The sequence below is a fragment of the Ruditapes philippinarum genome, unplaced genomic scaffold (genome assembly GCF_026571515.1).
Source record: "Ruditapes philippinarum isolate M1 unplaced genomic scaffold, ASM2657151v2 ctg8291_1_1_1_1, whole genome shotgun sequence".
Classification (NCBI taxonomy): domain Eukaryota; kingdom Metazoa; phylum Mollusca; class Bivalvia; order Venerida; family Veneridae; genus Ruditapes; species Ruditapes philippinarum.
Window position 1 is genome coordinate 83,260 of NW_026858633.1, and position 26,253 is coordinate 109,512.

A 26,253-nucleotide genomic window follows, 5' to 3' on the forward strand; every position below is an offset into this window, starting at 1 on the left:
GTTTATCACTTTTTTTTATTCCATTCTTGTTCAGGTAATATTGATTTCTTTCATAGTTGATTATATTATATATTACATTATGATAATAATAAGTGGATTAATATGGAATGTTTTATGTTGGAGTTCTAGGTAGTTTTTTATTTATTTCGATACCACTTTTCTATAATATCCTGCAGGTAAATTCAGTTCAGCTGTTTATCCTTTTACTACTCTCAGATTTGTAAAATACCCACGGCAAAGGTGTAACACCTTGTTTTATCCGACGCAATCAAAGCAATAAATTAAACGCAGTTCTGATAGTTTAAAGAAGACATCTTAGACCTTCTCATGTGACTCATACCTACTCAGAACCCCCGCCCCCACAAAAATGAGTCTGTATTATGCCATGTATATGTTCAAATATTTGGGATGCGTTCATATTGGGAGCATAATTATTGAATCACCAGAAGCAAAAATGATTCGCAGTTACATTGTTTTACGACCGTTGAAAAGATCAGGCTGTTGAAATATGTCTGATAACATGTATTGTATTTGCTCGTACCTTTCAAATATTTCATTTTGCAAATTGTTAAAAAGATTCTTAGCATTCTGCAACACCAACGTTCTTGCACGTGCACTGTTTTATATTGAGCAACACATTTCAAGATAAGAGTATTAAGCGTTTAGTATCAGGCACCCAATTAAAATGATTGTTCATCATACATTCTTGCATAACTGACTGGATTTTCTAGAGATTGCACCGATGCTGTGAAATGTTTTCTTACATTTCTTATTATCCCCCGCCGAAGATTCAGAACTAACTCTCTTTTGCAAAATTGGAGATATCAACATACTTGACCCTATCAGTTTCAATAACGGGCTGATGTTATCAATGAAACGTGCATTGCGCAACGACTTTTACTCACAAATGTTTTTTTTGTGTCATTGCCCTTTTGCTTTTTAAAAAGAAAATTGTGCGGAGCACAAATTAAAATAAATCAGATGTATCAATTAATTGTTGACAACAAGAAGGAAAAGTGCAGTGCAGTATAACAATAAATTATTTTGCATGATTTTCAACCATTGCCTTTATATCGATTGATACATAATGTTTGCATTGGGCCTTACTCACTCATTAAAGTATAGCATGTATTTACTTTAAACGTTATAGCTAAATAAATCAATATATAACAATAACTCTTTGTGCATAAATTCCCTTTATTTCCCTTGACTTTCTTTTGAGTTATTTCCCTTTGTATTGTTTCATACTTAATTAAAGTCAAAGGAAAAGAGTTATTAACTTGAGGCTTCACAGATAAATAAATAAGAATTTAGGAGACGTAAAATGTCCTTTTGTTATGTAAAAAATAAATTTAATTGACTTAAATTTTGTCGGGGACATTACACAATAAGTTTTGGACATATCAAATGAATGTCACAGATGGATTTATCTTATATCGTCTGAAATTGAATTCTTATCATTTTGTTCCTAAAATGAGACATTATAATATTATTATGAAATGAATAATGATAACCTTTTCTTTTTAATATGTTTTGTTTGCGTTTTAACAGTTGACAGATCATCTGTATCGCATTTAAAAACCTAGGATTAAATATCAGGATTTTAAACCAGGATAAATTGACATTATCAAATTAAGTTGAAGAAATATGACTGATAGTAACATTCTCACCTGGACAATATCTGTATCATATGTAAATATATATCATAATTCTCTGAGATTAAATATGAAATAAAAATGTTAAGAATTCGAGAAATTCTAAAAAAAATGAGTTGAATATCTGATTGGTTTATCCAATGTTTAAATAGTCTTGCACATGTGACCTAAACAAGGGAGGCTTTGATACAATGGTGAATTTGACAGACATTTTGTACAAGGAAAACAAATATATCAAGTATTTGGGTAGAAAATATTTAAAAAAGAAGTAGCGAAACATTGCAATAGCTTCTTATCTGAACTTAGGATTAAATTCAATTTGGTCAATATCAATGAAATTCAATTTTCCGCAAAAATCGTGTTACAATACTTTATAGCTTACATCAGTAAAAGTCCATTTTCCGCTACTGTGTACACGTTTGATGTCAATGAAGTCTGAGTTTAGAGCAAATGTGACCTATATATTTCAATAAATAATTGGCATTTATTCCAACAAAGAATGATAAAGTATTCAGTATGCCAAAATACGTGTATTGGAAGTTTATTCTGCAGAATGGATTAATGATATTGTTTTTAACAAAGTGTTTATATTAATCTGCTGTTGTTGCCTATCATACATCTCCAGTTTTATAAAAAATAAGATACTTCGGGTGTAATTATTTTATTCCAAATATACATTATTCTTTTTATTCCCGTCTCCCAAAGTCTCCGTTTAACAGTGTGTCGTAAATATATGTCATGATAACCATTGTTTCTCAGGTATATGTCCTGATAATTCATGCCAGTGTTTCCCAGATATATGTCCTTATATACTCGGGTTTCCCAGGTATATGTCCTGATTTATCATGCCAGTGTTCCCGGGTATTTCTCCTGATATATCATGCCAGTGTTTCCCAGGTATATGTCCTGATATATCATGCCAGTGTTCCTGGGTATTTTTCCTGATATATCATGCCAGTGTTTCCCAGGTATTTTTCCTGATATATCATGCCAGTGTTTCCAAAGTAATTTTTCCTAACATATCATGCCAGTGTTTCCCAGGTATATGTCCTGATATATCATGCCAGTGTTTCCCAGATATTTTTCCTGATATATCATGCCATTGTTTCCAAAGTAATTTTTCCTAATATATCATGCCAGTGTTTCCCAATATTTTTCCTGATATATCATGCCAGTGTTTCCGAGGATATACATATTTCAAAATATTTTAGTTTTATTTCTTTTCATAGAGGGAAATCACAAATAATTCACAACTTGCTCTTAAGTCTGACTACAAAAATAACGCTTCTCGTTTATTTTGACGTTGAGACATTTATCCATTTATTCTGAGATAGTTTCTCCTGCTGATGTTATAATGTTGAATCTAATTTTTATGTTCTTTTTTTATAGAATAGCTTTGCTCCCAGACAATTTTACCATCACAATGCTGATATATTCCCCTGATAGTAAATTCGGTTTAATATACACAAATAAATACTAGTATGCAATAAAGATAAAGATTATTGATGTTTTAAAAAAGTATAATTCACAGGTTTCGATCATCATGGATTTTCATTTAATACGACTTCCATCTTAATGTCTCAAATTGTTTTTTTAAAAAATATCCCTAACTGAAAAAAGCCCACTTACGAAAACAGTAGATAAGAAAGGCTTTTTTTATCTGATTACGATACATAAAATAATTTATGACTCATCAATAAAGCAAATAAAGAACAAAACGAAAGTCACGAACGACCGGCGGAGATGCATTTCTCTAAAGCAGATTTATTTTTAACTTTTCCTCTATAACCTTGATTTTTTATGATATCTTACAAGCGAAAAGTGTATAAAAGTATATAAATGTTTATACAAAATCTGAAGATATTTCCTGTAATAAATTGAACATCAGTCATTTATTTAAGTTTAAAAAAAGTATAAACGAGTTATTGCCAATAAAGATGTTATGCTAAAGCAAATCTGCTACGCAATATGAACAGTTATATGCCAGTGTGCTGTTAAAACGACGACAAACATACTATAGCAAATGTGTGTAAATATTGGAACACATTTATCTTAATTATAGTCAAAACTTTAAGATTTTGTTGTTTTCGTATTTAAACTAATTAGCCTTTCATCTTACCCTGTTAATTCAAAAATAATGACTGCTGCCAAACACTACATTTAAACCAAATGGAACGTAAAATCTCTTTCATTTATCACTGATATACGCTTGCAAGTTTTTGTTTGTTTTAGTTGTTGTTGGTATTTATCAGGCAGTGTTGTTTCTGTTTAATATACAGATTGATAAAAATGAAATAACCTGTTTCAAAGTTGCGACTTAGTACTTTTTTATTTTTATCTATTACTTGATTAATTACATTATCTATCATTTAACGGAGACAGAATTTCCATGATCTTTTAGCTTAATAAAAATTATAGATAAAGACAACAATATGGTCTCGACTGAAACAAATGGAACACATACAGAAATGAAGGTAGCAAAAATAGAAAAAGCAACCTCATATAATCTTACAACCTCATATAATCTTTAGAACACCACAAATAATCTCTGGAACGACAATTTTATAGATTATCGTAAAGTAGAGAAGGCAGAAATCCTTCAAAACACTCTTACCGGCATACCTGTTTTGTATCAATGGAATTTGCATCATTAGAATAAATGCAGATTTGACAGAAATTTTTATCCCTTCAACAAAGGTTTGTTTGTAGTTACTTTAAGTTATTGTCGAACCATCATTTTATCTTTTGTGTATTTTTGTTGAAATTGTGCTGCTGAGGGAACATGATTAAATATTGTTAACAAATTAAACATTCTTTAGTTATTACTAGATGCCAATTAGTATTACAAACCATGTGTTATATAAATATCCAATAAAGCAGGGCTGCGTTTCATGGAGAGTCTTAAGTTAATCCTAAATCCTAGGACTTATGACCAACTTTAGGAGAAAAAGTTTTTGCACTTAAGACCGTTTCAAGTAACTGTCTTATCTTTTGTCTTAAACTTAAGACTTATGACCAATTCGCTCTCCTGAAAAAGTTACAAAATACAATGGCACGCGCATAATCCGGATTGGATTTACTATGTAATTGATAATAGGAAGTATAAAAAGTAACGTATTTCCCTCTTATCATGTTGAGTGAAAATATATACCATATTTCACGAAAAACGATAAAATAACCGTTTCATTTAATTTCATAGTAAAAAATATTTACGCAATTGTACATCGCGCAGTAATATTATTTATAGATGCGTCTTGTTTTGCACGCGATATTTGGCGCTAAATTGTGACGTCATGTAAACAACTCTTTAAACGTCTTTACAGCGTTAATGACTGAATTAAAGATATTGGTGTTCGGATTTATTTTCTTAGTTAGACCATTATCTATCATTCTAGATAGTTTTCAAAACAAAATTCAACAAAAAGTTGTTTGATTTTGGAGTGGTTTTGACTTAGGACAATCTTAAGATACCTTTACAACACTCCTAGACTTAGGACTGTTTTTGGTCATAAATATAGGAGTCCTAAGTTAGGACCTTTTTAGGACTTTCTTTGAAACGCAAAAGTGTCACAATTTTTGACTTAAGACAAACTTAAGACTTAGGACTCTCCATGAAACGCAGCCCAGGCACCCATTAGTTGAAAACGCAAGGTTTCTGATAAAAACAGTTTTAGATAACACATTTATCCTTTCAACGGTCAAAGCGTCATAAAACCTAACCTCGAAGGTGCACCTTTTGGCTTCTGCAGATTCAATATTTATGGCCAAAAATTCGAATTTGCCCAAACATTTAAACGAGTTGTCAACAAAATTGAAAACTTGAGTTCTTCCGCGAACACATGTTTCTGAGCAGGTGTATGCCACGCTACTTGTCTTGCCAAGATTCTAAATGTTTTGAAAAGTTTATTAAATGTAGGTAGAGAGACAAAACTATGCATGAACGAGAAACCAGTACCGGTGTGGCGTGAATTTTGTCAGACCCGTGAGAAACGTAAGACTTTACGTTCTGCGCATGCGCAGGTAGTTGTCGGACGGGGCCGTGAGAAATGTAAGACTTTCTGGTACAATTGTGTGTTAACCTCGTTTAGAAGCTCATTAATTAATCCAAGTGTAGTTCTTCCTTTTATTCATGAGCATAGAGATATTTTCTACGATACCAACTTTTATTTATCTGTGACAACGTATCGTGTGGATGAAATATTGTCCAAATCAGTGGCAGTCTTTCGACATCGTTCGTTCCCGATGTCGAGTTGGTGGAAAATCCTGGAAAATCGAAGAGCTTTGATCGAGGTAAGCTTGTTTTGATATTTTATATTAGAATGTGGTTATTTCAAGCATCGATGAAAGTATGTTAGTTTTTATTAATGCTTACAGGTACTGTAGGCCATATGTCAGTCTGTTTTAAGAAATGGGCGGTATGTAGCTCAACCTGTCGTTTCTTAATTTTGTTTTAGCCGACCAGCCATCCGACATTTGTAGATCTAGGGGTATGGCACACTTAAGTCTACTGATATATTGTCTAATTATATGTATTTGATTGGAATAAGTGTCGGCTCAGCCCTAACATACTCGGCCCTATTCCAACTCGGCACGGATCAACTCCATAGTCAACTCGTCCCACTTAAAAATTTATTAATCTGATTATCAGTGTTAATATATTGGTTTGTTTTATCACTCTCTGTTGTTGGAACCATATTATTGATATATAGAAAATACATGGTTGATGTCGGGATGGAGAAGGTTTATCCGGTGAGCGAGAAAGTGTATCTTGGCGAGCTTTAGCGAACCAAGATTCACTTTCGCAGCGAACCGGATAAACCTTCTCCATCCCGACATCAACCATGCATTTGATTTATCCTGCTTTAATCATGTTTTTATAAACAATAAGATGGTTTCATTCTTCTTTTTCCCCGATAAAATAGCATCTATATGTAGTTTTGTTTTGCTGCTAAACACGTGACGTAATCATATGACGTAGTGACTGGAGATAGATAAGTTTATCCGGCAAAGCTTTATCCAGCTGATGATATAGACAGTAGCAGGATAAATGGACTTATTCACAAACGTTGAAAGACGTTTTCTTAAATTATTATTACATTTTTGGTAATAGAGTTTTCAATGATTTGGGATATATGAATTCATTACAATCCATCCTTGTGACATTGCAAAATACATTGCCTGTTGATAAATGCATTACATGTTGTTTTATGTATATAAGATAAATAACAAACATTTAAAAATATTTTATATAATAAGTAAACAAGTTTATATTTCTTTTTTTATTGAAGATCACTTTACAAACAAAAAGCATCATTTTGAAGGGAACACATTTGTATTATATTAATTTTTATCATGCAACTGCGATGATAACTGCTCGATAACACTTGACTGATAATTATTTTGATATCAGGTTAGTAACCTGATATCAAAAAATAATTTCCCCCCATTTTAACAGACTTGTTTCAATAGCTTATTAGCCTTTAATCCAACAATTTTATCTAATATCCTGACAAGTCTATTTGTTATTTTATTCGTTTTCAGTTACGAACAGATTAGATAGTGAATAGTTAAGTTTTAAGCACCAACTTAATGAAGTGACGTCACAATTTATAAATAATTTCCAAAATGACATCATCGATATTCACGTCATATTATTTCGATAAACATAACAAACAGGTCAGGCGATTTTCTTGGAGAACTTGTAAATATTTACTATGTGCCAGATTGTTATATTGAATTTATAAGTGATCAGCAAATTGTTTCATGCATGTTTATTTTTGATTGCTGGTTTGACTTTGAAACTGAAATTATGCCTGATACTGAATGTTTGACTTTGACATGTCAAGGAAAAAAGTTTGAAACAGCTTGCAGTTATCAGAAAAAGTTATGTTTTTTTCAAAAGTGGGCCGAGTTGGCCTGTGCCCATTTGACCCGTGCCAAGTTGGTAGAGGGCCGAAATCCCCCCCCTTTATATTTATTAGTAAGTTATTATCAAACACACATTTTGTGAACCATTATCCCTAGTATGGTTCAGGTAGTAAGATAATGCAGCAGTCTAATATTTATTAAATTAAAGCAACAAAGTTTGAATCAGGTTTCGCTTAAATATTTATTTTTTTCATTAATCAACACTTATTTCTGTAGCACCAAGGCTAAGGGACTTTGATTATATTGAAGTGTATCCCTGAAAAAAGAAGAAAATTCAAGTTATGTTTAGAGTAAAAACATGAACTTATACTAGGCTTTAGGGGAGCTAATTCTAGAAATATTGATGTCCAATTGAATTTTTCTTTGAAATAATGCAGTTTTCCTTATGTTACACCAGCTGATTTTCTACCCAAAGTGGAAATTTTAGCAATAATTTTTACCTAAATCTAAGGTCCCTTTCTATTAAGTGAGAAAAATAACTGGAGTCCCATATTATGTGAGTGATGATAAGGAATATATATAATATTTGAAGTTAAAAGTTTAAAAAATGAAATATCAAATTATATTGCTGCACTAAACCTGAATAGTACAGATGCCAATGCATGAGTGAGTAGCACTGCTCTACATATACTCAAGCTAAAAATAAATTTTGAATTCACCAGCATGCAGCCCTTGTTATGTCGGTTTAGTCGAGCCAGATAAATATTAGGCCCATAAAAGTATACTTTTGGCTCTTAAAGCGGCATGCCTCCAGATGAGCCAAAATATTCAAGAAAATAAAACTTGATAAAAATGTTGAAAAGAAAAAATGTTTTAAATTCAAGTACATATACAAATGATAATTTTCATGTTATGATTAAGGACTGGATTTTGCAGTAATCAATGTCAGTGTTTACCACCATATCTCTTACTGTCTTACTAACACAGTGCAAGGTCCTAGGGCTATTTTTGCTTATTTTGATCTCCTTTTTGGTAATTTATGTGGATTGCAAGCAAATTTTGTAAAAAAAAAATTGTTCACTTCACAACATTTCACATTTAAAATTTTAAATACTTTTTTAGAGCTTTCATTAAAAAAAGGATGAATTTGCCAGTTTAACTGTTGCTTTTAAAACTTGTATTTTTGCTTTTGATAAACCTATCCAAGTAAAAACTATTTTATTGTCAACTTTCAAACCACAAGTATATACAGGACTTAAAAAATACGTGTTTGCAAGCATTAAAGATAGTTTATCAAGTGGTCATATATAAGAGGTTTTGGTATTTCTTTTTCATACATGTGTAATTTTAATGCAAAACAGGGGCTCTGACTGCAGCCAAGTGGTTTAGCTTGCTGACCCCTCACAGTCATATGAGGGATATTTGAGGAAGCTATACAGCTTACATGGGACCGGTTAACCATGTAGAATTTGTACATTGTACATGAGAGAGCTGATCCTGGTTTTTCATTTGCATATATAAATTATGCAAGGAAACAAAAATGTCATTAATTATTTCTTAATATTGCTTGAATAGTGGATTCCTTGATCTTTTTTTTGATTTTCTGTATGTTCATTCAGCTATATAAATTGTGCACACAAATAACAATGCTTGATCTGCTTTAAAGATCAGCTTATTAATTTGGTATAAATCCACATATTAAATATTCTCAAGAATAGTACAAGATTATATGTTACTTTAGATTTTGTGAAACCTGACCTAACAGTTAGCAATTATAAGCTTAACAAGCTAAAATGGATAGAATTTGTTAGCCTTAATTTGAATTTGATTCCCGAAAAGAAAGGTGCATATAGCCCTCACAGTATAGTGAACACTGTAAATATTTTCACATGTGAAGTTTAATAGTGCATTAATTTAAAACAGATAATAATTATGATTTTTAAATATTAGGACAAAACAAAGGATCAATCCTTATTAAACAAATGACATGTGATTTTGATACATGGTAAGAACTTTTCGGAAAAAGTGGCCGAAAAGCTGAGGTACAATATTTCTAAGGGTCCTGGGTTTGAGTCCCATCATTTTGCAGTACCTGTGACATAATTATGGTTCCCTTTCAGGCAACATGATATCATGGTTTATAGCTCAGAGTCAATTTAAATCCTGTTCTGTTGGACAAATTTCAATACTGTATAGTTTGGCTGAATGTCACATTCACTCAGTAGTACAGACAGCTGTGAGATAAATGTGTAAGGGGTTAGATAGCTGAGTCGGTATAGCTGTGGTAGTTGTTAACCTGTGCAAATAATCATGAAGCCAAATTGTTATAGATTTCTTTAGCCAAATTAATAAAGTTTAAGCAAATGGTACGATGTAGGCAAAGAGTAAGGTCTGTGTCTATATGAGGCTCAAGTAAAGCATAATAAAGTTCTGTTAGATCTCAATTAATTCCAAGCAAGAGTCTACAAGTAAGCAGATATCTGGATATGAAGGTCTTATTGGCGCAATTAAACACAATAAATAAAAAAAGCTCATTATTATTTTATTATTATGTTACATGTATATGATTTTTGCACAATCATTAGATTTTGTGATTTTCCTTAGATAATTTAGGTTGTTCCATGCTACATGTATATGGGTACTTTTTTGTCTGCTAAGCATATTTGCAGAGTTATACCCCTTTCTAGCTCACATGAGCACAAAGTGCTCAGGGTGTCAGATCTTTTGGTTAGCAGTATGTCTATCTTTTGTCATCTGTCGTTTGTTGTTGTCCTCAATTTATAAAAAAAACGCTTCTATAGACCACATGATGGATTTTGACCAATTTTTACAGGAATGATTCTTAGATGGTCCTCAAATAAAGTAAAAATTTCAAAAAAAATCTTCTTCTCTAAAATTTCAAGGTATTTTGTATTAAATTTTGCATGAAGCATCTCCTTGTGGGTCTCTACAAACGTTCTGTAGTCTGACATGCCATGATACCCCCTGGACCACCCTGGGCTCACTAAGTTTCTATAGACTAAAATACTTCAGTAAAACAATCAATTAAGCTTTGTGTAAAATTATAATGCCAAAATCTAAGATATTTGTTATGAAGACTTTTGTATCAGACAGTGAGTCACATCAATAAATATTTGGAATTTATGCAGTCTGGAGAAAGAAACCTTAATATATGACTTCATTATTGTTGTAATAATTACACATAGTTACTCCCCTTTGATAAATGATCCTCATTGACCATGCTAATTGTTTAGTCGTATAACAGTTAGATTAAATAAAACATCGGGTAAAGGGGTTTAATACTTATAGATTTAGTTCCATTTAATTTGAGATTTTGACTTTGAATAATTAAAATGATTGTTGTCATTTGTTAATGTGTACACAAATATTATAAATTTTCTTATTGACACTCATTGTCAGGGGCGTAGCTGGGTCATTTTAAATATACGCACAAATGTTTACACAGGAGGTCAATAGGGCCCCCTTGCAGGTCCAGGGTAGGGCCCTGGATGGGGTAAAGGGGGCGCAGCTCCCAAAAGCTCTATGGATTTAGACATTTAAGGATGATTCGATTATACAATTTCACGTCCATTTAATATCACATAAATGTGGTTTATATCCTTTAAAAAGGCAATTTTTTAAAGGCATATTACACCCAGGGATCTACAAAATGCTGCCTGTTCTAGCACTGTGTCAATTGCTCGCATTTGAATAAGTGATAATGTTTTATTTTTTATCATTGGCCCTGTGAAATACCTTTTGTGTTGTGCCAAAGGGGGTCATTGATTTTCCCAATATGCATATAGTAAAAACTTAAAAAATCTTTTTAACCTTTTACCCCATGAGCATATTGCGAAAAATGGCCATTTTCACTGAAAAGCCTCCTGTAACAAGTTCAAACTGCTATGAAAGTATGAAAAATGCTTCAATACTAATGATACTTGGCACAAATGTTGACTACACCATAGCCTCTGTAACAGCATGCTCAATGGTAAATTTCCTGTTACCATGGCAACGGGGGGACGTCTCAATATTGCCAAAAATCACTATTTTGCATTGTTTTTTTCCATCAAAACTGATTTCAAAGTGCTGCAACTTCTCAATGAATTGAGATAGAGTAAAGGGCTTTTCAGCGTCGGTTACTAGCTACCCTAAGATCGACCTGAGGCCATTTTTAGCCTGTCACATGTCCAAAATTTTCTTGGAGATGGGGGGACTCCGCCCCCCTTCAAACCCCCCAAACAGAAGGGGGCACATCCTTCTGGCAACCCCCTGATGTAATATTTGTATGGGGGACGGCGCCGAAAAAGTGATTACTTTTTTGAACAACATTTCTCAAACGAAAAACAGTGTTTGGGGCCTAAATAGGCATTTTTTTCGCTGTTTGAGGCCTCAAAAGGGGGGGGGGCAAAAAGCCGTCGAAACACGCTTATATAAGGGAAAAGGTTAAAGAACCCAAAGAGCTAGAGCTAAGATATTTAGCATGAAACATGTTCTAATGAGTGTCTACCAAGTTTGTTCAAATAAAAGCCCTGGGGTCAAAATTGGCCCCGCCCCGGGGGTCATTGATTTTCCTTTTATGTATGTAAAGCAAAAACTGAAAAAATCTTCTTTGAGAAAAACGAAATAGCTAGAGTTTAGATATTAGCATGAAACACCTTCTAGTAAGTGTCTGCAAAATTTGTTCAAATAAAACCCCAGGGGTCAAAACTTGCCCCGCCACAGGGATGTCATTGTTTTTAACTATATGTGTTTAGTAAAAATCTTCTTTTAAAAAACCCAATGACCTTTAGCTTAAATGTTAAGCATGAAATATGGGTGTCTACCAAGTTTGTTCAAATAAAAGCCCTTGGGTTAAAATTGGCCCGGCGGGGGGGGGGGAGAGATCATTGTTTTTCATTATATGTGTGTAGTAAAAACTTAACATGAAACAGCTTCTAATGTGTGTCTTCCAAGTTTGTGAAAACAAAAGCCCTGTGGGGGCCTATATACAGGTGAGCGACCTCAGGGCCATCATGGCCCTCTTGTTTATTTATAAAATTTGTGCACATTACTCCTTTTAAACCAGTATGAAACTTTGCAAGATAACAAGATTGAAATTAAGGCAAGTACTTTCACATAATGTACCGGGTTAATGTTTTTTAGCTCCACTATACGAAGTCTTGGTGCAATAAAATTTTTTTCACTATAACTTTTTTCGGGAAATGGATATTTCTAGCACCATTATTGCAAGAATTATCTCCCCATAAACTTAGATTTTTTTACTTGAAATATGTTCTTTTTGGGAAACGGACAAAAGCCCTCCCGGTCAAAAGCCCTCCCGTCAAAAAATGACAAGGCAGACAAAAGCCCTCCCGTGAAAATGACAGGGCGGACAAAAGCCCTCACATAAAAATAACAGGGCGGACAAAAGCCCTCACATAAAAATAACAGGGCGGACAAAAGCCCTCCCATGAAAATGACTGGGCGGACAAAAGCCCTCCCGTGAAATTAGCAAGGCGGACAAAAACCCTCCCGTAACAAAAATGAATATGTATGTTGAATACCTGTGTTTTTTTCAATGCACTCAACATATTAAAATTGTTACATATATTTCTTATTGTTTTCAATTTGCCTAAGTATGTGTATGAGCTAGAACCACCTTTTATTCTGAAAATACCTTCCTGAAATGTTTAACGAAGTAACTTTTGACACGAATGTCGTTAAAAACAAAGTCACTTTTAAAAGTAATTGACTAATTACAAGGCACATTATAAATGTCTTTAACTTTAAGTTAGATTATTTTAACTTCTTTTCATCATTTATTACTCTAATACATGTAAAATTAACTTCACATAGGAGTAATCCTTCATATCTATGTGAATAAATATGCACTTACATATTCTAGCACTAATTTCTCAGGAATGTGCTCAAGCCCATACAAACACGGTCATGCCAATGGAAAACAAAAATATTCATGATTACAATTTTAATATGTTGAGTGCATGGAAAATAAAATAAAAACTATTCAACGTTCATATATGTATTCGCTGCGAGAGGGCTTTTGTCCGCCCTATTATTTTCACGGGAGGGCTTTTGTCCGCCCTGTCATTTTTACGGTAGGGCTTTTGTCCGCCCTGTCATTTTCACGGGAGGGCTTTTGTCCGCCTTGTCACTTTTTAATGGGAGGGCTTTTGTCCGGGAGGGCTTTTGTCCTACACTCGTTATTTTTTTATATAACTTTTTTAGTTTTAAAGGTATCTACCTCAAACTTCAAATACTTATTCCTTATCATCTATTACATCTTATGTGACAAGGTATATAACTCTTGAAGCAATATTTACAGATTTATCTGTCTTTGAACTTAGGATTTTATTTAAGAAATATTATAACTTCTTTTATTTTAAGGTATCTACTTCAAACTTCAAATATATATTTCTAATCATTACACACAATCATGTTATGTGACAAGGTTCATAACTCTAGCGTGACTATTTCCTGAATTATTCCCCTTGAACTTGGAATTTATGTTAACAAATGTTATTTTTTTACTATAACTTCATACATAATTATACATAATTGATTTTTCTTTCATAGTTTTGTCTTCCTTACTGCGTCCAGTAAGAAAATATAAAAAATTAGTTGTTCACAATTATTTCTGAATATAAAAGAAATGCATTTTTATTTTACTTTAAATAGGGGATATTCCAGGTTTTTCTATAAACATGATAAATACAGTATTAATTTTCATCAAGTGGTATCAAAAGAAAATTCCTGAGTGGAGGTAGCCACGTGTGAAATATGATAATTTTCATACCACAAGATGAAAATAAATTCTTTACTTATAGAAAATTTTTCTCTTTATTATATGCTTTTTCTTTTTTTTGATTTGTGTACTGGCATTATTTAGAAAAAAGTAAAATCCAGCAAAATACCAGTTAAAATACGGAAAATATGTTTCACTGCAGTGAAAATAGGGAAAATGGATATGCTTTTTATTTCATCAATATTTCTCAATATTTCATTTATAAGTATATCATAAAAATATTTATTAATTTCAGTGAGAACAATCCAGTGTTACAAAAAGGTGTCATTTTCGGATAGCTGAGATTACAATTAACAAATATTTCACTTCTGGATAAATGTAGTGACATCAATACAGGTAATATACGTGTTATTTATGAACCTCTCTCTAGAGCATAATTGGGGGGAAGCAATACATTCCAAACACAGGAAGTGTCATTATGACAGGAAATAATGTCTAATACTAGTGACTTTGAAATATGTTATATCCTGTGCATATTATATAATATCATGTGTAACTATATTCTATAAAAATTGTTTGATCATGAAATTTGCCAAATTAATGAATGGTAGGTCATTCAAATTATGGTAATCCTTAGGATATTTCTTTTAAAAATAAAACTCTGGTAGCATTATAAAAAAATCTAACCTGTTTTTTGACCCATGAGAAATGTAAGACTTTTCTATTTTTGTACATTTTCTGAAATGTTGAGAATTTTTTGTAGGTGAGTACATTAAATTTGATGAAAACAACCAAAATCACAACTAAATAGGATATGTGTCTGCTATTAAGAAATATTTTTGAGATTTTATATGTATTCTTTGATATTCCCCTTGAAACTAGTGAAATCTAGCCGTGAGAAATGTAAGACTATCAAAAAATGCCCATCTTAAAAAGTTTTAAATAGGCAGTTTGCCTCTTATTATTTTTTGTTCTCTTAAATATGGGTTGTTATCTTAATTGCCAATTCCTGACTGATGAATATTTACCTTAATGCAGATTTTTTTTTCAAATAACAGACAAATTATTGAAGAAATACCAGTTTTTTGGCCCGTGAGAAATGTAAGACTTTTCTGTTTTTGTACATTTTCTGAAATGTTGATGATTTTTTTTTACTGAATACATTAAATTTGATGAAAACAACCAAAATCACAACTGAATAGGATATGTGTCTGCTATTAAGAAATATTTTTGAGATTTTATATGTATTCTTTGATATTCCCCTTGAAATTAATGAAATCTAGCCGTGAGAAATGTAAGACTATCAAAAAATGCCCATCTTAGAAAGTTTTGAATGGGTAGTTTGCCTCTATATACTTAATAATAATAATAATAATAATAATAATAATAATAATAATAATAATAATATCTTTATTTAAAGAAGGTTACACATTAAGAACATACAATAACAATCATATATATCTTATTTCCAATGTGGCCTTCTGAAATAGAAAACAACAACAACAACAACAGGACATGCATAGGTAGAAAAATGAAAGTATAATATGTAATATTTAGAATATTACAACTCATATTCTTTCGACAGACATTATTAATTAATTTATTTATTCATTCATTCACTCACTCATTCATTCATATGAACATCAAGATATGCTTTGTATTTTTCTTTAAAACATTAAAGGTTATTAACTTTACGAATATTTAAAGGTATATTGTTCCAAATGTTCATGCCATAATAAGAAAATGTGTCTTTAATATAGTTTGTTTTAGGTCTTGTCCATGATACAATATCTTTTCGTGACCTAGATCTTAAGTTATATATTTTGTTGTCGGATAAAGTCATCAGTTCTGTCATATAAGTCGGTGCCATGTTATTTAAAGTTTTAAAAACAAGCACCGCCGTGTGGTATTTACATCTGTCAAGGAACGGTAACCAGTTAAGAGTTTCGAATAGATTTATTGACGGAGATCTTTGTGGTTGCTGTAAAATGATTTTAGCAATTCGTTTTTGTAATTTACAAACATTATTTATGTAGTTTGTGTTTCCTTTACCCCAAATAATACAACAATAGTCCATAATGGGCAATATATATGCATTGTAAAACAATAATTTCATATCAAAGTGCAAAAAATACGATATCTTTTTCAATAAGGCAATTTTTCCGTTAAGTTTTTTACAAACATTGTCAATTTGCAAGTGCCATTTTAAGTTGTTATCTATGCAGATACCCAAGACTTTTTGATCAGTTACATTTTCAAGAGCTATTTCATTTATCTTAAGATACAATTTTCTCATAATATTTACTTTTTGTCTTGTTCCTATTACCATACATTTTGATTTATCTGGATTTAAGGCCATATTATTTATTTTGCACCATTTGTCAATGTTATTTAAATGATCTTGAAGTTTTATTTCTATTTTTGATATATTTTCTCCGGACTCATAAAGAGTAGAATCGTCTGCGTATAAATCAATTTTTATATCATTACCAATGAAAGATATGTCATTTATGTATATTAGAAATAATAAAGGTCCTAATATTGAGCCTTGTGGAACACCGGAAATTATTTTCATTGTCTGAGATTGAAGATTACCTATCTTAACCAGTTGTATTCTGTTAGAAAGATATGACTTAAAAAACTAAACGGCATTTTCAGAAAAATGATAAAGTTTAAGTTTATGCAAAAGTATTTCATGGTCAACCAAATCAAAGGCTTTTTTTAAGTCTAAGAATACAGTCCCGATAATTTTTCCACTGTCAACATCTTTTAACCAAGTATCTATTAAACTAATGAGTGCAGTATTACATGAATGATTTTTACGAAATCCTGATTGTTTATTATGAATTATGTTCGTTTTTTCAAAGAATGAGTGTATTTGTTTGGCAATATGGCGCTCAAATATTTTGGATATAGTTGATAAAATTGATATCGGTCGATAGTTATTTGCTTCATTCTTATCCCCCGATTTAAAAATAGGTATAACTCTAGCTCTTTTTAAATCATCTGGGAAAATATTAGATTTAATACTATTATTGATAATTGATGCAATTATTGGTGTAATATAATCTCCACAATATTTAATGATGTTTGGTCCAATTCCATCTTATCCTGTAGATTTTTTAATATTCAGTTTTTCAATAATAAGTTTTACTTCAAACGGTGTAATTAATTCAATATTAAATTCATGATATATTAGCTTTTGGTCTAAAGTTTCTTTCAAGTTTGAAAAATTTGTATTTGAAAACTTTGTTTTATGTATGACATTCGAGATATTGACAAAATACTTGTTAAATTCATTTATAATATTTACATTTCCGTAAATTTCTTTATTACCTGTCACTAGTCTGTCTGGCATTGTAATACAACCTTTTTTATTTAGATTTGAAACGTCCTTTAAATTTTTCCATAAAAATGCCGGGTCTTTGTTATTTTTAATAGCATTGTTAAAGAAATCTCTTTTACTTTTTTTAATCATTGATGATATTTTATTTCTGAGCATTTTGTATTGTTCATGTTTCCCTACTTTAAGATAGTAATCGCGTTCATGTATTAGATATTTTATCTCATCAGTAAACCATTCCGACCGGTGTTCACGTTTGATACGTTTTTCTTTTATTGGTGCATGCTTTTTCAATATTGTATTTAAAATGGAGTAAAATAAGCTAAGAGATTCATTCGGATTAAATATGTGCTCGACTAATTCAAGATCGGATAAAGCAAGGTCTACCTGAAAATCAATTTCATTGAAGTTTTTAAAACATCTATATTTAATCGAATTATGTTCATTTATCAATCGGGTACATGCTTTCGTTGATCTTGAAATACATATCGGATAATGATCACTTAATGAGGTATCAGAAACAAACGATTCAATAATATATCTGCTACTGTTTGTATAAACATGATCTATAATTTTTTGGGTACGTTTTGTTATCCTAGTAGGATCTGTGATAAGTTGTTTCAAACCATATTTCGTTATCAAATCACCCCATTTTTTTATTGTCATATTTTTTCTTTTTATTCATTGGATAAAAGTTTATATTGACATCTCCTAGAATATGATATTCTATATTTGATATATCTATTATACTTAGTTGTTTTTCATAATCGTCAATCCAAGATTGGTGTACATTTGGTGGGCGATATATAAAATTTAAAAGAAAAGGTTTGCAATTTGGGTAAATAATTTCCAACCAAATAGATTCTAATTCGTCCGTTTCTATATCGTAACGGCGCCGATATGGTACCTTGTCAGCAATATATATTACAATTCCCCCGCCTTTATGACAACTTTTACGGTCCTTTCTTTCGTGTGTGAACTTGTTTATATTTAATTCATCATCTGTTGTATCATCACCAAGAAATGTCTCAGTAAAGCCGAAAATATCTGGCAAATTTAATTTGTTTAATAGATTGTATTTTATTTTGTCTATTTTCGGCATTAAATGATTAACGTTAAGGTGTGCAATATGTAAACCTCGTTTTTCAAACTTTAAATTGAACAATTTATTATTTGGAAAATTTGATTTATGGAGCGTAACATTATTTAGTACTTTGCAATTATATTCATCATTTCCGTATTTATTGTATAGCACTGATTGTTCAAAAGAAACAATTTGATTATCAGATGCATTAGTGTCTATAAATTTCCGTTCTTTTACTATCAAATCGATAATTTTTCGCGTATTTAAACATATGTGTAAAATATCAATTGTGGAGTACAACATAAAATCGTAACATACATTATAAACAATAGTAAAAGAAGGAGTGTACATGCCTCCGATCATAAAACAAGTTTTCCTGCAACCATTTTGTAGGAACATATCGAAACCGACTTTTTTATTTAACGGAATTAATTGAAAAGTTCTTGTGTGTGACTGAAATATTACTATATAGTTATTTCTTATTTGAGATATACCAGATATGTAAATGTAATATATATAAGAGAAAATCAAATTCAAATTATCTACATTTGTAAAACTATTTCTTTTACTCTCACATACCTCGATCCAGTAATCTGTTAGAATACACATGTTACTGTTATTTGATGAAATCTCATTTTTGAATTCTTTTTCTAACAAAGTAGTCTTATTACGTTCACTTACATTGTTTATGTATTCATTGTTAAATTTATTAAACGTTTGGAATTTGTCTTTGCTATAATAGCTTTTAGAGTGTCTGTCCGCATTATCCTAGTTCAGATACCAACAGTCTTTAGACTTGTGATTTATTCTTCCGCAGATAAAACACTGATCAAAGCATTTCCTACTTCCGGTTCCGCCATATCGCATTTCACTGGAAAAGTCGTACCCATTGCTCCGCTTCGAAGAATGTTGCCACCTTCTTGTCAAGTTTTTGTTCATGTTTCTGGTTCTATCTGTTACAGTTGCGCGCATATCGGAATTTGAGGGGGATTGTTGTTTGATTATACGTAGCCTTTTATTTATTGCCAGGACTAACGCAGACGCACCCCTCGGACTTAAATGGATACCATCCCTTACAAATTGGTGTTTCGCTACACTGCCGTCACCATAGACAAATCCGCTGTATACATCAATCAGTGCAGCATTATTGTCTAAACACAGCTGTGACAGTTCTTCATTCAGTTGAGTAACATTTGCATCTGATCTTGGGCATACAGTACATATATATATTGAACAGTCCTTGTGTTTTTCAAGTGACGTCAAGGCAGTTTTTAATTCTGCCAAAGTCGAGGTTAGTGGAATTTCGGATGCAACGTCATTTCCTCCGACGTAGATAACAATGTTGAGTAATTCCCTCATATCCAAGTTTTTCAATCGTAACACTATGTCATGGGCGGTGCCTCCCCTTATATAATATGTATCTACGGTATCATGTAAACCTCGTTTGTTAATTGCTTTCATGATAGAATCACCGATAATTAGCGTTTTTGTACGTTTTGGACATGTTGATTTTTCTGAAATTGGTCTCTTTATCTGAGTGTCGTCCGGTGTAACAATGTTATCCCTCTCTACAGTATATTTATCACTTGATTTCGGATTTATATCCTTTCTTGGTACCGTTTTTAAGCAATCAAAAAATGACTGAAGTTTCCTTTGCATAGATTCGGCGAGTATTTTGACATCTTTCTCAACGTTTTTTGAGTTTAGCAAAAGCGAGTCAAAAGAGTCCTGTGTTTGGGAGCTAACTAACGATACATGCCGTTTAATACTTACTATTTCGTCTTTAATTGAAGACATCTGAAAGTTTGTCTCCTTAATATGACGAGAGAGTGTTTCATTTATTTCCAATATTTGATGTTGGATGTTATGGAGCATACTAATCATTAAAGAGTCTGTAGTATCCGTATCAACTCGAATGTTACTCGACTCTAAAGATTCACACTGGAATTCCAAATCGCAATCTGCATCTTCTATTTCACATAGTGTTTTAACCGCTGTTTCATCTATGCAAGATTCCGCTTCTTTTGTAGACATATGGTTCAGTATCACCGCCTTTATTTTCTGATTAAATTCATTTAAATTATATCCTTCATCCGACAGCTTGTTTTCAACAAAATTTTAAAATGGCTGTGAGGTCCGAATCAATGAACTGCTGTGTGTTCTTTCCGTTTATTAGACAAGATGATCTTGTGTGATATAAATTTAATGTGTAGGAACAGGACTTATCTTCTGAAGACACATTATATTTAGTTTCAACAATGTTTTTGCTTCTTATCAAAAGCTGTAGTTTTCTTGGTTCGATTAATCATTTCTGGATCAGAAAAGAATATTTCTGAAGCATACTTAAATAACTCGTACATACCAGTGTTCATTTCCAACTTAATTCCACCTCCTGTAACTGTAATGATCATTTCTTCCCGTTCTGTAGTATTCAATTTTTTCTTAAGCGCTTTCCGACAGTTCATTTCATAATCCCACTGCTCCTGGGAATGAATTTCTGAATCTTTTTTATCGTTAATTTTGAGAATTCTGACAACACTTTTTTAATAATTGTTTTTCTTCCGATATCAATGACACAATTTAATGAAAATTACACCATCGTGTCCAGATTTTTTTTCTTATCAAATCCGTCTTTTTATTGAAAATCTCTGACGTTAAATAATCAAAAGATTTAATTATTGTTAATTTTGACGCTCCGCCGTTAAACTTGTTTACTGCAACCGGACGTGACGTCACCATGCTTATTATTTAAAGGATGATTTCAAAACAATTAAAGCTATCAACTTAAATTATTGATTATCTTGCCAAGGCTTAGTTATAAAGCAATGGATGCTATTATCCTAAAAGCAATATATATACTTCTGTTAAATATGGATTGTTATCTTAATTGCCAATTCCTGACTAATGAATATTCACCTTAATGCAGGTTTTTTTTTCAAAAACAGACAAATTATTGAAGAAATACCAGTTTTTGGCCCGTGAGAAATGTAAGACTTTTCTGTTTTTGTACATTTTCTGAAATGTTGATGATTTTTTTTTCTGAATACATTAAATTTGATGAAAACAACCAAAATCACAACTGAATAGGATATGTGTCTGCTATTGAGAAATATTTTTGAGATTTTATATGTATTCTTTGATATTCCCCTTGAAACTAGTGAAATCTAGCCGTGAGAAAGTTTTGAATAGGCAGTTTGCCTCTTATTATTTTTTTCTCTCTTAAATATGGGTTGTTATCTTAATTGCCAATTCCTGACTGATGAATATTTACCTTAATGCAGATTTTTTTTTTCAAATAACAGACAAATTATTGAAGAAATACCAGTTTTTTGACCCGTGAGAAATGTAAGACTTTTCTGTTTTTGTACATTTTCTGAAATGTTGAGTATTTTTTGTTGGTGAATACTTTAAATATAATGAAAACAAGGAAAATCACAACTGAATAGGACATGTGTATGCTTGAGAATTTTTTTTGAGATATTACATGTATTCTTTGAATATTGCCTTTGAAACCATCAAAGTGTAGCTGTAAGATTATCATAAAAAATGTCCATCTTTAAAACTTTAAACACTTAATAACTATCATTATTTTTTGTTTTGTTTTAATATGATTTGGGGTTTTGTCCACTCTATAAAATTTAGTGGTGGGGTTTTGTCCACTTTATAATATTTTGAGTGGTGGGGTTTTAACTGGTGGGGTTTTGTCCTACATTCGTGCTTGTCATCTAATGCTGATTCCTGATTGATGAATATTTTAACTTAATGCATATTTTTGATAAAGCACATTTGTTAGAAAAGGGGTATTTGAAAAGCAACATATTTGGAGTTATGGGACTTTGATTTAAAATTGCTTATTAAGTTGAATTATTTCAAAACTGAAAGGTATCAATGTGAAACTTTGAACACAATATAATGCAATCTATATGTATTGTCAATCATTACAGATATGTTTAACTATTTTTCTTCTTAAAATTATCTTTTCAAAAGTATAAAAGATATCATTCATAATTAATCTTGAAATACTTGATTGTATGATGACAGGCACTTTGTCAACATTGCTTATTATTTGAAGGATGATTTCAAAACAATTAAAGCTATCAACTTAAATTATTGATTATCTTGCCAAGGCTTAGTTATAAAGCAATGGATGCTATTATCCTAAAAGCAATATATATACTTAAAAATGTTATGCTCCTTATAAAGTTGTTTTATAAAAAAATTGTTATTAAAAGTGATGCCCTATGCAGATGACTGTTGTTAAATTTATTTTCTCTCTAATTTTACAGAAACAGCAGATTATAGGCAAAGGAAAGCTATTTCTGGATCTTTCGCAAAATACATGATGTACAAATATTCTGCCAGAAACTTTAACCTGACAAAAAGGAAGTGGTGTAGATCTGTTGGTATATCTGCATATTGTTGGTGATACAAAATGTGTAATATGAAAACATTGAAGAAAGACTTGACAAATGCAAAATATGTGATGCAAGAATTCAGTATAAGTAAAATTACCAGATTTTCATTTCAAATGAAAAAGAATTGTAGCCCACAGGATCAGTCCTCATCTTTAGTCAGTGGTCAGGCTTAAAAAGTATTTTTTTCCAGAAGACACAAGTGCAAGTAAAAAAGGCACATTTCACTTTTTCCACTTGAATTATGTTGGATTAAATTAAGAGTTATCAAAAAGTATGGAAAATAAAGTTAATTTGGCAATTAATGTTTAAGAGTGCCAAAATGACAGCAAAATGTATCTTTTCCTTATTTTGTCAATATTGAATTTTATGATACTTTGGATGAAATGACAATAAAACTGTCAGTGAAAGTAAATTAATTGAATTTTGATAATAAACAGACCAATTCAAGTAAACTAAATGTGGTAAAGAAGACATTATGGAGTTAACAAGGAGATACCAAAAGTGTAAATGAATGTAACAATAAATTACATCTATATTATTTCATAGACTCTGTGAAAGGATTATAGTCAGATCTGAATAGGAATCATAAGATTATAACATGTTATAACTGAAAGAAAGCTGAGAAACATCCATCATGGGGAAAAGTGTATTTGACATTTACATTCATATTATCAATTGTTAGAAACGCTCAAGTATTGACATGTAACACCTTAGTAGGTAATCTTCTATTTAACTTGGTTAACCTGGGAATACTTAACTAGATCAATTCATACAACCTTCAGTCCTTTATCTCCATGATTTATCATGAGGGGATCCAGGCAGATAATTCAGTGATAGACTATAGCTTCATTATTTTTTCCTATTTTGTAAATATCTATTCCATAATATTGAAATACAACAATAAAACAATAATTATAGGACCTTATCTATTGCATTGTCAACTTTTTAGCCCGACTATACAAAGTATATGGAGAGCTGTCCTACTCGCCCCGGCGTCTGCGTCCAGATTTCAGATTAAAGTTTATGTGCAGTAAAATACATTTCACTATAACTTTGTCATTTCTTAAGGTATCAACTTCAAATATATGTTCCTTATCATCAACTTCATCTTATGTGACGAGCTTTATACCTCTAGCACCAATATTTTCAGATTTATTTTCCCTTGATCTTACAATTTTCCTTAAAAAATAATATTTTTTACTGTTACTTATTTATTTCTAAAGGGATCAACCTCATACTTCAAATATATGTACCTTATCATCATCCCCATCTTATGTGACAAGGTTCATATCTCTTGCACCAATATTTTCAGATTTATATCCCCTTGAACTTAGAATTTTCCTTAAAAATATTATTTTTACTGATACTTATTTATTTCTGAAGGGATCAACTTCATACTTCAAATATATGTACCTTATCATCATCCACATCTTATGTGACAAGGTTCATAACTCTAGCACCAATATTGCAAGAATTATCTCCTTATAAACTTAGATTTTTTTACTAGAAAAATGTTATTTTTTACTATGACTTTTTAGCTCACCTGTCACAAAGTGACAGGGTGAGCTTTTGTGACCGCTTTTCGTCCGGCGTCCGTCCGTCCGTCCGTCGTCCGTCCGTCCGTAAACTTTTACTTTAAATGACATCTCCTCATAAACCACTAAGCCAATTTCATCCAAACTTCACAGGAATGTTCCTTTGGTGGTCACCTTTGAAAATTGTTCAAAGAATTTAATTCCATGCAGAATTCTGGTTGCCATGGCAACCGAAAGAAAAAACTTTAAATATCTTCTTTTAAAAAACCATAAGAGCTAGAGCTTAGATATTTGGCATGAAACATCTTCTAGTGAGTGTCTACAAAGTTTGTTCAAATAAAAGCCCTGGGGTCAAAATTGGCCCCGCCCCGGGGGGTCATTGATTTTCCCTATATGCATATAGTAAAAATTAAAAAAATCTTCTTTTAAAGAACCCAAAGAGCTAGAGCTAAGATATTTAGCATGAAATATGTTCTAATGGGTGTCTACCAAGTTTATTCAAATAAAAGCCCTGGGGTCAAAATTGGCCCCGCCCCAGGGGGTCATTGATTTTCCCTATATGCATATAGTAAAAACTTAAAAAATCTTCTTTTAAAGAACTCAAAGAGCTGTGGCTAAGATATTGAGCATCAAACATGTTCTAATAGGTGTCTACCAAGTCTGTTTAAATAAAAGCCCTGGGGTCAAAATTGGCCCCGCCCCAGGGGGTCATTGATTTTCCCTATATGCATATATTAAAAACTTAAAAAATCTTCTTTTAAAGAACCAAAAGAGTAGAGCTAAGATATTTAGCATGAAACATGTTCTAATAAGTGTCTACCAAGTTTGTTCAAATAAAAGCCCTGGGGTCAAAATTGGCCCCGCCCCGGGGGGGTCATTGTTTTCCCTATATGCATATAGTAAAAACTTAAAAAATCTTCTTTTAAAGAACCAAAAGAGCTAGAGCTGTGATATTTAGCATGAAATATGTTTTAATGGGTGTCTACCAAGTTTGTTCAAATAAAAGCCCTGAGGTCAAAATTGGACCCGCCCCGGGGGGTCATTGATTTTCCCTATAAACATATAGTAAAAACTTTAAAAATCTTCTTTTAAAGAACTCAAAGAGCTATGGCTAAGATATTGAGCATGAAACATGTTCTAATAGTTGTCTACCAAGTTTGTTCAAATAAAAGCCCTTGGGTCAAAATTGGCCCCGCCCCGGGGGGTCATTGATTTTCCCTATATGCATAAAGTAAAACTTAAAAAATCTTCTTTTAAAGAACCAAAAGAGTTAGAGCTAAGATATTTAGCATGAAACATGTTCTAATAAGTGTCTACCAAGTTTGTTCAAATAAAAGCCCTGTGGTCAAAATTGGCCCTGCCCCAGGGGTCATTGATCATTTGGGGGGGGGGGTTGGGGGGCCTATATACAGGTGAGCGACCTCAGGGCCATCATGGCCCTCTTGTTTACATAAAACAAAGGGCAGTAACTCAAAAATTACAAAGTTTGTGTATGAAAGTTATATCCCCTGAAGTTTCAAGACGGTAACTCTTATAAACCTTTCTAGTTATAGCCTAGACAAGAAATAAGACTTACAAATAAAACATGGAAAAAAATATTGAAAAATT

At 31.8% G+C, this 26,253-nt stretch overlaps 1 long non-coding RNA gene across 1 annotated transcript; it reads left to right on the forward strand.

The window, feature by feature from the left end:
* Positions 1 to 5,608: 5,608 nt before the first annotated feature.
* Positions 5,609 to 25,997, forward strand: LOC132753784 (uncharacterized). Its single transcript, XR_009629013.1, has 3 exons — positions 5,609 to 5,945; positions 14,564 to 14,664; positions 22,982 to 25,997. It is a non-coding gene; the product is annotated as an uncharacterized LOC132753784 (long non-coding RNA).
* The last annotated feature ends 256 nt before the right edge of the window (positions 25,998 to 26,253 follow it).